Below are 9,232 nucleotides of genomic sequence, written 5' to 3' on the forward strand. Positions count from 1 at the left end.
TGTCTTGTTAGAAATGCATGAATGAGATGGTCACATCCGCAGCAATGCCCAGCAGCTATCCATTGCAGCTACTCTGGAAGAGATGGAATCGATAGCGAGCACCCCTGGCAAACCAGTTCCTCCCTTGCAACTACTTTTCTTACCCTTTGAAGCGAAGACTAGATCTGCATCGCTGTACTGGCAATGAAGTCCTAACTCAGGCCATCTTTGCATAATGTTTGCTCAGGTGTGATGTTGGAAGTGAAATCATCGCTGCCCCTTTTCCAGAAAAAATAGTCATTATTTGCCACATTTAATTAAGTTTTCTCCTCCATTCACACCCCCTCCCCCATCCAGCTCTGAAGTTAGTTTTATAGTTTCCTCTCAGCCTTCTCCTTTGATCCTAAAGTAGCTGTCACCTCAGTACCTACAGCCATTCCTTTCTCACCTTGGCCAGCATAAAATGTGTTTGTGTGTTAATGGCTTTCTCCTCGGGGGCTGCTGACTCTCTTTACTAGTCAGCTGGATGCTAGATGAAATCATTCTCCCTGCTGTTGCAAGTATGTCACATACATATTTCCCCGCCTGTGCTTTATGTTCCGTCCCAAATTCGCTCATAGGAAATGACTCTGTTTTAGTTCATTTTGTTTTGGAAAGTGAATCTGTTGCCAGGGGAATGCAAGAGGTTTCCAGGCGCAGGGTCCAGGTTTGGTACAGGAAGGTGCTGTGCAGACCTTGCCACACACAGCCTGCTGCAACTCCTTGCTCTTGCTCTGCGAGGAATTATTCCCTCCTTAGCACTGGCCATGCTCAAACAAAAGTGTCCTAAGTTGTGTCAGATCTCTGCCTTGGTTGGCTGTGCATGTGACCTGCTCTCTCTACCTCGTCTGATTTGTGTCAGCTAACTTGCCCTGAACAAGAACTGAGGCTTGAGCTCCTTAGCTGTGGTATTGAGGTGAAAACACAGGATCCGTCTCATGGGCATGGTGTACCAAGAGGGCTAATGGGGGACAGGGCCGATGTGGGAAGAGTCTGGAAGAGCAAATCTAGAAGGGAGGAGTGACAGCGTGAGTGAAATGCCAGCAAAGAGATGTGTGCAGCTAGATGCAGGGACCTCAACATGCTCCCACGCTGCTCCTCAGAGGTGAAACCTTAAGCCCCTGTAATCAGTGACAGATGCCGGCTGCTGAACCAGAACCAGGAGAGGGAAGCGAAGATGAGGGTCATGCAGAGATGTGTGTTAGAGAGGTGTGTGAGGAACGACTGCAGATTATAGTCTCCAAAATGAACAAATGTTGTTCACTAGCATTTGCTGAAGATTAACTTTTCTTTTAAACGACCCCCCCATTGGCAGAAAAGGTCTAGAGAAAAGGTCTGTGATTTCTTGTTCTCTTTATTTCTTGGCATATTGCTCTGTGAGTAAGCTTATTAAACCTTACTTCTGCAGATCATTTTCAAATTTATGCTTACATTATGACCAAAAAAAAAAAAAAGGAAGGAAAAAGATACCTCCATCCAAAAAAATGGCTGGCAGAGGATGAAAAGAAGTCTGCTTTGGAAATGAACACTGTCTCTCCCTCTCTAATTCATATGCACACATAGCCTTGGTGGGCAGACCACTGCTGATCAAGGTTACTAACAAAAGTTAAGGCCAAATCTGGAACAAGGGAGAACTCTGAGTAGAAACAGCTCAGCAGATGCACATTTATTTATTACATTCACTGCAGCAGCAAAGAAAAAAACACAAAACAAAAATATTTCTTGTGCCTGCATCTGATTTGCCTGCGATGACCTCTCTTTCCTTCGAGCCAAGTCCTTTCTTTCTGCAGATCTCCATGTATGGTTGGCATTCCACAATTAGGGAGGCGTCAATAAATCAGTGACAGGCAAGCAGGGACTTCAGCCTTCCCTAGAGTTTGCACTGCCAAAAGTTCATCTCTGAGTGCTCCCTCTTCGTTGCGAGCAGCAGTCAGCATGCCTGGGGTTTGCGAGCAGGAGCAGCATGGGCCCGAAGCCGGCCAAGCTCTGAAGCTGGAATCGGAGGGGGTGGGGACATGGATCACATTGGGTTGAACTGAACGTTGTTAGATATTGGGCTGTGCCGTGAGCCAAGAACTTGGGTGGTAGCTATTGTTGTGAATCACGATCGAGAAATGTTGTTATTACATAGTGCTGTACAATGGGCTGGGGCCTGATGCAAGCGGCGGGGATCCAGCTTTGCAGAACATAAAGACCTAAGAAAGGCTCATGGGGCAAGAAAGGCTCGTGGGGCAAAGGGGTAGCAACGCCTGTGTGTGGTGGAGAAGGTGCTCTATGAAGTGCCAGTGGTGTGGTGCAGTTGCCCAGGTGCCATTTGAGGTAGCCATGGTGTGTCTGTCACAGAATGGTTCGGGTGGTACAGGGCCTCAGCAGGGCCCTAGCCTCAGCCCCCACTAAGTGCAAGGCTTCTCTCAAAGCTAGATAAAGTTGTCCAGGACCCCGTCCAGCTGCGTTTTGAAAATCTTCAAGGACGAGGATTTCACAGTCTGTGAAACCTGGGCCAGTGCTGAACCAGGCAAGGTTTTTTTTCTTAGCATTTCTCTTGTCGCAGCCTGTGCCCATTGCCTCTTGTCCTATCACTCTCCACCTCCAAGCGGAGCCTGGTTCTTGCCTTCTCTGTAGCCTCCTTTAGGCAACTGAAGACTGCAAGCAGATTCCCCCTTAGCCTTCTCTGCTCCAGGCTGAACAGGTCCATTTCTCTCAGCTTCTCCTGACAGGCCCACTGTAGCCCTCAGTCCTCTTAGTGGAAAGTAATCTTCCTCTGCCTTGTCTATTTAGACAGTAAGGTCTTTGGGATGGGTTTTGTTATTTGGTACACGCAGGGCAATTTGAGACCTCCTGGATCTCTTTGCAGGGGTCTCGCAAGTTCACTGCACGTAAATAAATAACAGAGCACAAATCAGCTTTGGAAATCCTCTGAGAATTGGGTGTGCAGAGGGGCCTGGAGAGGTGATGAGTTAGAGTGGGGAGGCAAGGGCAATGGATGACCCCTTTATGGGACATCTTTCTTCTGCAGGTCACCCCATTCCCTTGCATATTGGAAATCAGAGAGGGGCTGCAAGAAAATCTGCAGGATCACGTGGAGAGCAGGACAGGGAAGGAGTACACTACTGGGCACTTGGTAATGGTCTCACAGGTGCCCGCACCTAAAATGTGCAGGTGAAGGAGAGCCTGCAGTATCTGTAATTGGCTCCAAAGCCTCCCCATTAGTGCTCAGCTGGCCTAAATCTTTGCTGCAAACCCAGTTCTCCTCATGCTTCTCCCTTGGACTCTAGTCTGTAGCACGAGCCTTTATGTATTGAAAGCCTGTTATGTTCCCACTTAGTTTTCTCTTCACTAGACTAAACAAACTCAATTCTTTCAATCTCCCCTCATAGATTGTTTTCTAAAGCTTTTATCATGCTTGCTGTTGCACCTCAGAGCGCTTCCCAGTTTGTTTACCCCACTGGAGATTGCTGCCACGGCGTCCCTGGTGCCAACTGCAGCACGGTTGTTTTCTCCTATGCCTGGCTTATGAATCTTGTATTCATGCATCCCATCGAGAGACTTGTCTGTTTTGAAACAGCATGACAGCATTGACTAGATTTTTGTCTGTGGTGCCGGGAGCCTGTCCTGCAGCCGTGCTCTTTGTGCAATTAGTCCCCGCTTTGCGCCGCAGTCCCAGCACCTCGCTGTGGCATTCTGTGCTTGCTCTGGTGTGATTTCCATCCCGCTGATTTGAGACCAGCTCTCCAATTTATCCGGATTGTTTTGAAATCCGTTGCTGCCTTCCCCTTCGCACACCCCGTGGCTTCAACTCCTCCCAGCTCAGCGGTGCTCATGAATGCTATCCTGCTTTCTCTACAGCATCCCTGCAGTTGCCGTCCCCATGATCTCCTCTCCTGCAGCCAGCCAAGCTGTTGAACCGCGTGGGGCCTGGGGCAGAGCCCTGCTTGCAGCAAAGGCAGTCGCTAAACTTTGAGGGCAGCCTTGCAGGGAGCTGCACACCTTCCTGTAGGGTGATTTCACCTGGTGGTGTCTGAGACGGTTCTGCATGCTGGTGGGCACCGTGCCTTGCTGGTGCTTGGTATCTGCTGCTGGTCTGCTGGGAGCAGTGTTGCAAAGCACCAAGGAAAGAACAGGCCCCAAAAGCTACTTTGCAGTTCACAGCTGCAAGGATCTGAACTGTGGGGAAAAGAAAAACCAGAGGCAACATGTAGGCAAGTGGGTGCACTGGAGGGTCAGGCACTTCCCTTGCTGCAGCACTGTGAATACCTGAATCCCCCTGGGCCCCTGCTGAGCCGACAGCAGGACCCACCTGTGCCTCGCAGTCTCCAGGCTGGGCTGTGGGCTCACATACTTTTTCCAGGCTGTTTCTCTGGGATCCCCGACAGCATTGCAAGCCCTAGTGAGTCTTCCCCTGGCTAGCACACAAAATGCTCTGTGCAGGGTCAATCTGGCTGGCATTTGTGCTGGAGATGTGAGAGATGGCAGGGTGGGAACAGGGGGACAGACACTGGGCTGGCAGAGGCCAGGTCCCTCTGGCCGCACGATGATCTCCTGCTGCTCCTCCGTCCCTTCAGTTCCTGGTGTGCCCCGTGTCATTTCTGCCACCAAACCATCCCCTCACCCAACAGCAACCTGTCCCCCACGTTTGGCAAAAGCCACCCATTTCCCATTTGCAGCAGCCGCACTTTGATCTGCCAGCACTTTGCAGGGCTTGGTTTCCCCACTGGCTGTGAAGCACCAGGCTGAGGAGCAAAGCAGGGCTGGGGTGTGAGGGGTCTGTGCCTTCCAGGAGCCCTTGGCTCAGCCCCTAGACACAAAGCTAACAGGCTCAGGAAAAGCCAGTGGGTGAGCCAGAGTTTCAAGTTCAATTGCAACAGCATCCTCTAGACCTGTTAATGCTTTTGATTTAGGTATGACATTCCTTTGCATAACTGCTCATATGATGCTCAGGGGATTCATATGTCTGAAGGCAGTGTTTATAGCTTGCCTGTTGTCTTTGCTGGACCGCCATTTCAAAGTAAGTGCAGTTCTCAGAAACGCATTGGTTATGAAATGGACATATTCAGAAAGGGCTGCTGCAATGGTCCTTCCTGATATGTGGGGCAAGCTTGAGGAGAGTTACCTGCTTTCACACCAGAATTACCTGCGTGTCCCATAAATTTGGGTGTTTTTGAATATTATTTGCCCCAGAAATAAGGAACTGGAAATAAGGAACAGAAATAAGGAGCTCCACACTTAGTGGAGGAAAAGTTATTTATAGTAAAGGTAGGAAATGTGCAATAATTAATGTTCCCTGCATGTGTAATGTCTAAGAGCCCGTCATCATTGGAGTTTAGCATCCATCCTGAGTCATGTCCAGACCCTGGCAATTCAGAGGGAATAAAGAGAGGTCAATTTTGTGTCTTCTAGACTCTGTTTGGAACAAGTACCCACATCCTGACGGGGACACCGCACCTTGCAATGCCAAACAGGGTGCCCCAGCTGTTTTGGGAATCTTCTTACAGGATGGCACATCAAGTTTCAGGGCTATTAGTCCAGCACCTCCCACATGGTCTTTGTATTTGTAGAGGTGTAAATGGTCTGGATCTACACCAATTTTTTTGTTAATGGTTTAGGCATATGCAAAATGGAACATCAAGTGTTACTGTGCCTTCTTTAAAAAAGATGTTTCACTTCATATTTAAAAGAGAGAAAAAGCAAGAAAACAGAACAATTTATGCATTTCTTGCCATTTCAAGGCATTCAGCCCTAGTTCCAACAGTAAGAGATGTAAAATATCACCACACAGCTCTTTTTCTTTCCTCAGGTGGCTATGTATGAGTCTGTCAGGTTGATGACTCCATCTTTTTGCACCAAGAAATGCAGATTTTCATTCGTCTCTGTTAAAGGCAGACTCATGGGCCAACCTCCTAAAAGGGATCGTTGTTCAAAGAGCTGCTCTTCCATCCCACTTTGGTAACTTTTTCCATTCGCTCTCCTCAGGTGTGAGGCCCCAGTTTAGCAAGGTGTTTAAACACCTCTTTAAGCCTAGGATGAAGCAGAGCCCTTGAGCATGCCCTCAACCCCAGGCGTGAATCACCCTGCAGGACAGTGAGCAACTAAGCAGGTGCGTGGCCGGAGCAGAGCCTAATGACTCCTTAGGTCCTTTGTCAGCAGCAGCATAAATCCTCCTGGTGACAGGGGTGGGAGTGGGGATGGATGCGTGCTGCTATCGTCACCCCCTCTCCAAAGCTGGACTTGCTCCTGAAGGCTGCCTGCTGCCTTCCTCCCTCTGCTCCCCAGCTGCTGGGTAGCCATCACCTCTCTTGAGAGGAGCAGTGACCTGCTACACATCCAGATTTACAGAAATTTTGGCAAGATCATCCTCCATTTCACAGGAACGTGGGCTGATGGCGAGGAAGGGAGACTGGGATCCCCCCAGGGCCGGCTCCCGGTGACCCGAGCGGGGCAATGATGGCGGGGCCGCCCCGGTTGACGCCTGCTGGGGACGTGAGGGGCAGCGAGGGAGGGAAAGGTTTTCTTTGGTTTTGTTTCTCCGAGCACGCGGTGGCTGGGAAGCCCTCCTGCAGCCGCCTCATCGCTTGGAAAGCAGAGCACCCTCTCTGTTTAATTTTAATGCAGCCCATTAACTAAGCTGCCTCGCTGCACTTTGTCCATCTGGGTTGCCCTGTGCGCGCCAACGTTTCCCTTTCACATTATTCCCCCTTGTGAGACTCACCCCCCCTCTTCCCAGCCTGTCTGCATTGTGCTGCTCAGGGCCAGAGCACAACCTGCTGCTGTTCCTGCACCGAAGGGTACTAGTATGTCCAAAGACAAGCTGTGTGTATTGCAAGAAACTTTAAAAAATGCCCTTATTACACCAGAAATGGAATAAATGCAAAGCATGGCTACCACTGTGCACAACTGTTAAGCGGTAAAAAAATAAAAGGGGAGAAGGGAGGAGGAGGATGGAGGAACTGGGGGCAAGGGAGGCAGCTAGGAAAGTGGGGTCCCTCCACTGCTGCAGCCATCAATTACAGGGCTTGGAGCTTGGTAGCTGCTGTTGTCGGCAGCGTGGAGGGTTGTTTTCTCTCTCTCTTTTTATTTTTTTGTGAGGTCTGGGCAAGGAGGGCGAGCAGCCGGGGGCGGGGAAGGAGGGTGAATACAGGATTTTGCCCAACCCAGTGATTCTCAATGGAGGCTCCGGGCGATGCTCAAAGAAAGGCACCCGCGGGGCTGCGGCGTCCATCGCCGGTGGGATGCTGTGGAAATTTTGGCGCCCTCAGAGGCCCCTGAGCTCAGTCCGTGTGCTTGTGCTCCGCTGCAAAACCGAGGCGGGTAAATAAATAGGCTGTGCAGCACGGAGCTTTGGCTGGGGCGATGCTGGCCTGCGCCAGCTGGGGCTGTGTGTGCGTGCGTGTAAAGCTACACATACACATGCTCATATATATATATATATATACACACACAGATATATATATAACACATTCCTGTGCAGAGCGTGGGCTTTACGGCCATCAGCGGAGACTGCTGGGGCTCTCCCCCTCACAGTTTGTGCAGTCCCCAGCTAGGTGATATCATCTCTTCCAGGAAAACATCTGGTCCTGATTTACCGGCTGCCCTTCTGGGTAATGTGCTCCTTGGATTAATTACTTTCACAGTTAAAAACGTGCACCTTGACTTCACAGTCTGAAGTTGTCCGGCCTCGGCTCCCCACAGCTGGTCCTCATCATGCCCCTTTTTTGCCAGATTAAAGGGTTCTTTGATATTGGGAATCTCTCTCCCCCTTGAAGTGCTGGTAGATCAAATCACTCCTCAGACTCACTGAGGAGTCTGTGCTTTTTAAATTACACACAATAGGGCAGGTTGTCTGGGCTTCACGTCCCACCTCCCCAGCAGAAACCGTTCCAAATTGAGCTGTGCAGTGTTAAATATCCCATGGCACCTGCACCTGCTCGCTCACCTGTGGCTGAGGCAGGCACAGTTGCAGTCATGCCCTGGTTGGGCTGCTCCCACAGTGTAAAAGGAGCAATTAAAATGAAATTCACTGTCCTTTTTGCCAATGAGAAAGTCACGGCATGCCAAGCGAGGGAAGCTGGTGGCCAGCACATTTTTTGCTACTGGTCTTTGAGGAACAGATTCATCTCTTGGGTCAAAGGGTGTTTAGCCACAATAATTTAAATTCGGAAAAAACAAAAAAGTTTATTTTTAGGAACCTTTTACTTTTTTTGATTGTTGGTTTACAACATACTTTCAGATTTTATCTTGTCATCATACTGTGACACAAATGGAGCAAAGCTTTTCAACGAAACCAAGTGTGAACGTGTCTCCCCACCCAGCTTTGCAGTAAACAGATGCCTGTGTCATAGAGGGGACCCTGGGAATGCTCAGCTTGACTGAAACAGAAAGGAGAGCCATGTTGTATCCCGACACATTGCATTTTATAGCTTTTTTTGTTGTTGTCTTCAGCACGGTATTGCTTCTGCATTTATTAAGCTCAAGAATCACGCAGGACAGCATGTGGGTTTCCACCCAGATTTTAAAAAGTTCTCTACTTTCAGCATTCACGTATGTGGTCTTTGCTTCTGGCCCTGTCCTGTTTCTGTAAGCCTGATGCCTTTTTCCATGAGTTTGGCATAAATAGGAGTAACTCCATCTTGCTATAAGGAGTTGGCTGGGGAAGCTGTCCAGCTACAGCTGTATGGGGGACCTGAGTTCTTCTAGCTCAGCCTCCTCATCACTGAACCATCTCCCAGCTGGAGCCATTCCTCAAGAGCTTCAGATTGGGAAGAGAGAAGACTGGCTTAGGCAGCCTTTCCCACTAAATGACATCTCTAAAACAAGGGATTTCTCTCTCGCAGTGTGTTTTATGCAGAACTACAAGTCTCAAGGTGAGGGCAAAGCAGACCTTTATTCCCCATCTTCTAAACTCAGGAGGTAAAGCCACGGGGTGTCCCATGGAGCACTGCAACAGTATAGTCCAGCCCCTGGTAAATGCAGGCTGCCAAACTTTTCTCCAAAGATGGATTAAAATTCATCTTTCAGAAAGATTGCCTTTCTTTACAGGCTCTGTGTGATCTCCAATTGGGCCTCTACCTGCTGCAAATTAAAGCTAATTGAAAAAGTCTCTTCAAACTGCCCAAGCGAGCTGACTGAGGCACTCCATCCCCACTGGTGTGCCGACTGGTGGCACATTTCCACCAGGCCTGTATCTCCATCAGCAAAAACAGAGAGAGCAGTTGGCTCC

The sequence above is a fragment of the Cygnus olor genome, chromosome 1, assembly GCF_009769625.2.
Source record: "Cygnus olor isolate bCygOlo1 chromosome 1, bCygOlo1.pri.v2, whole genome shotgun sequence".
NCBI classification, from domain to species: Eukaryota; Metazoa; Chordata; class Aves; order Anseriformes; family Anatidae; genus Cygnus; species Cygnus olor.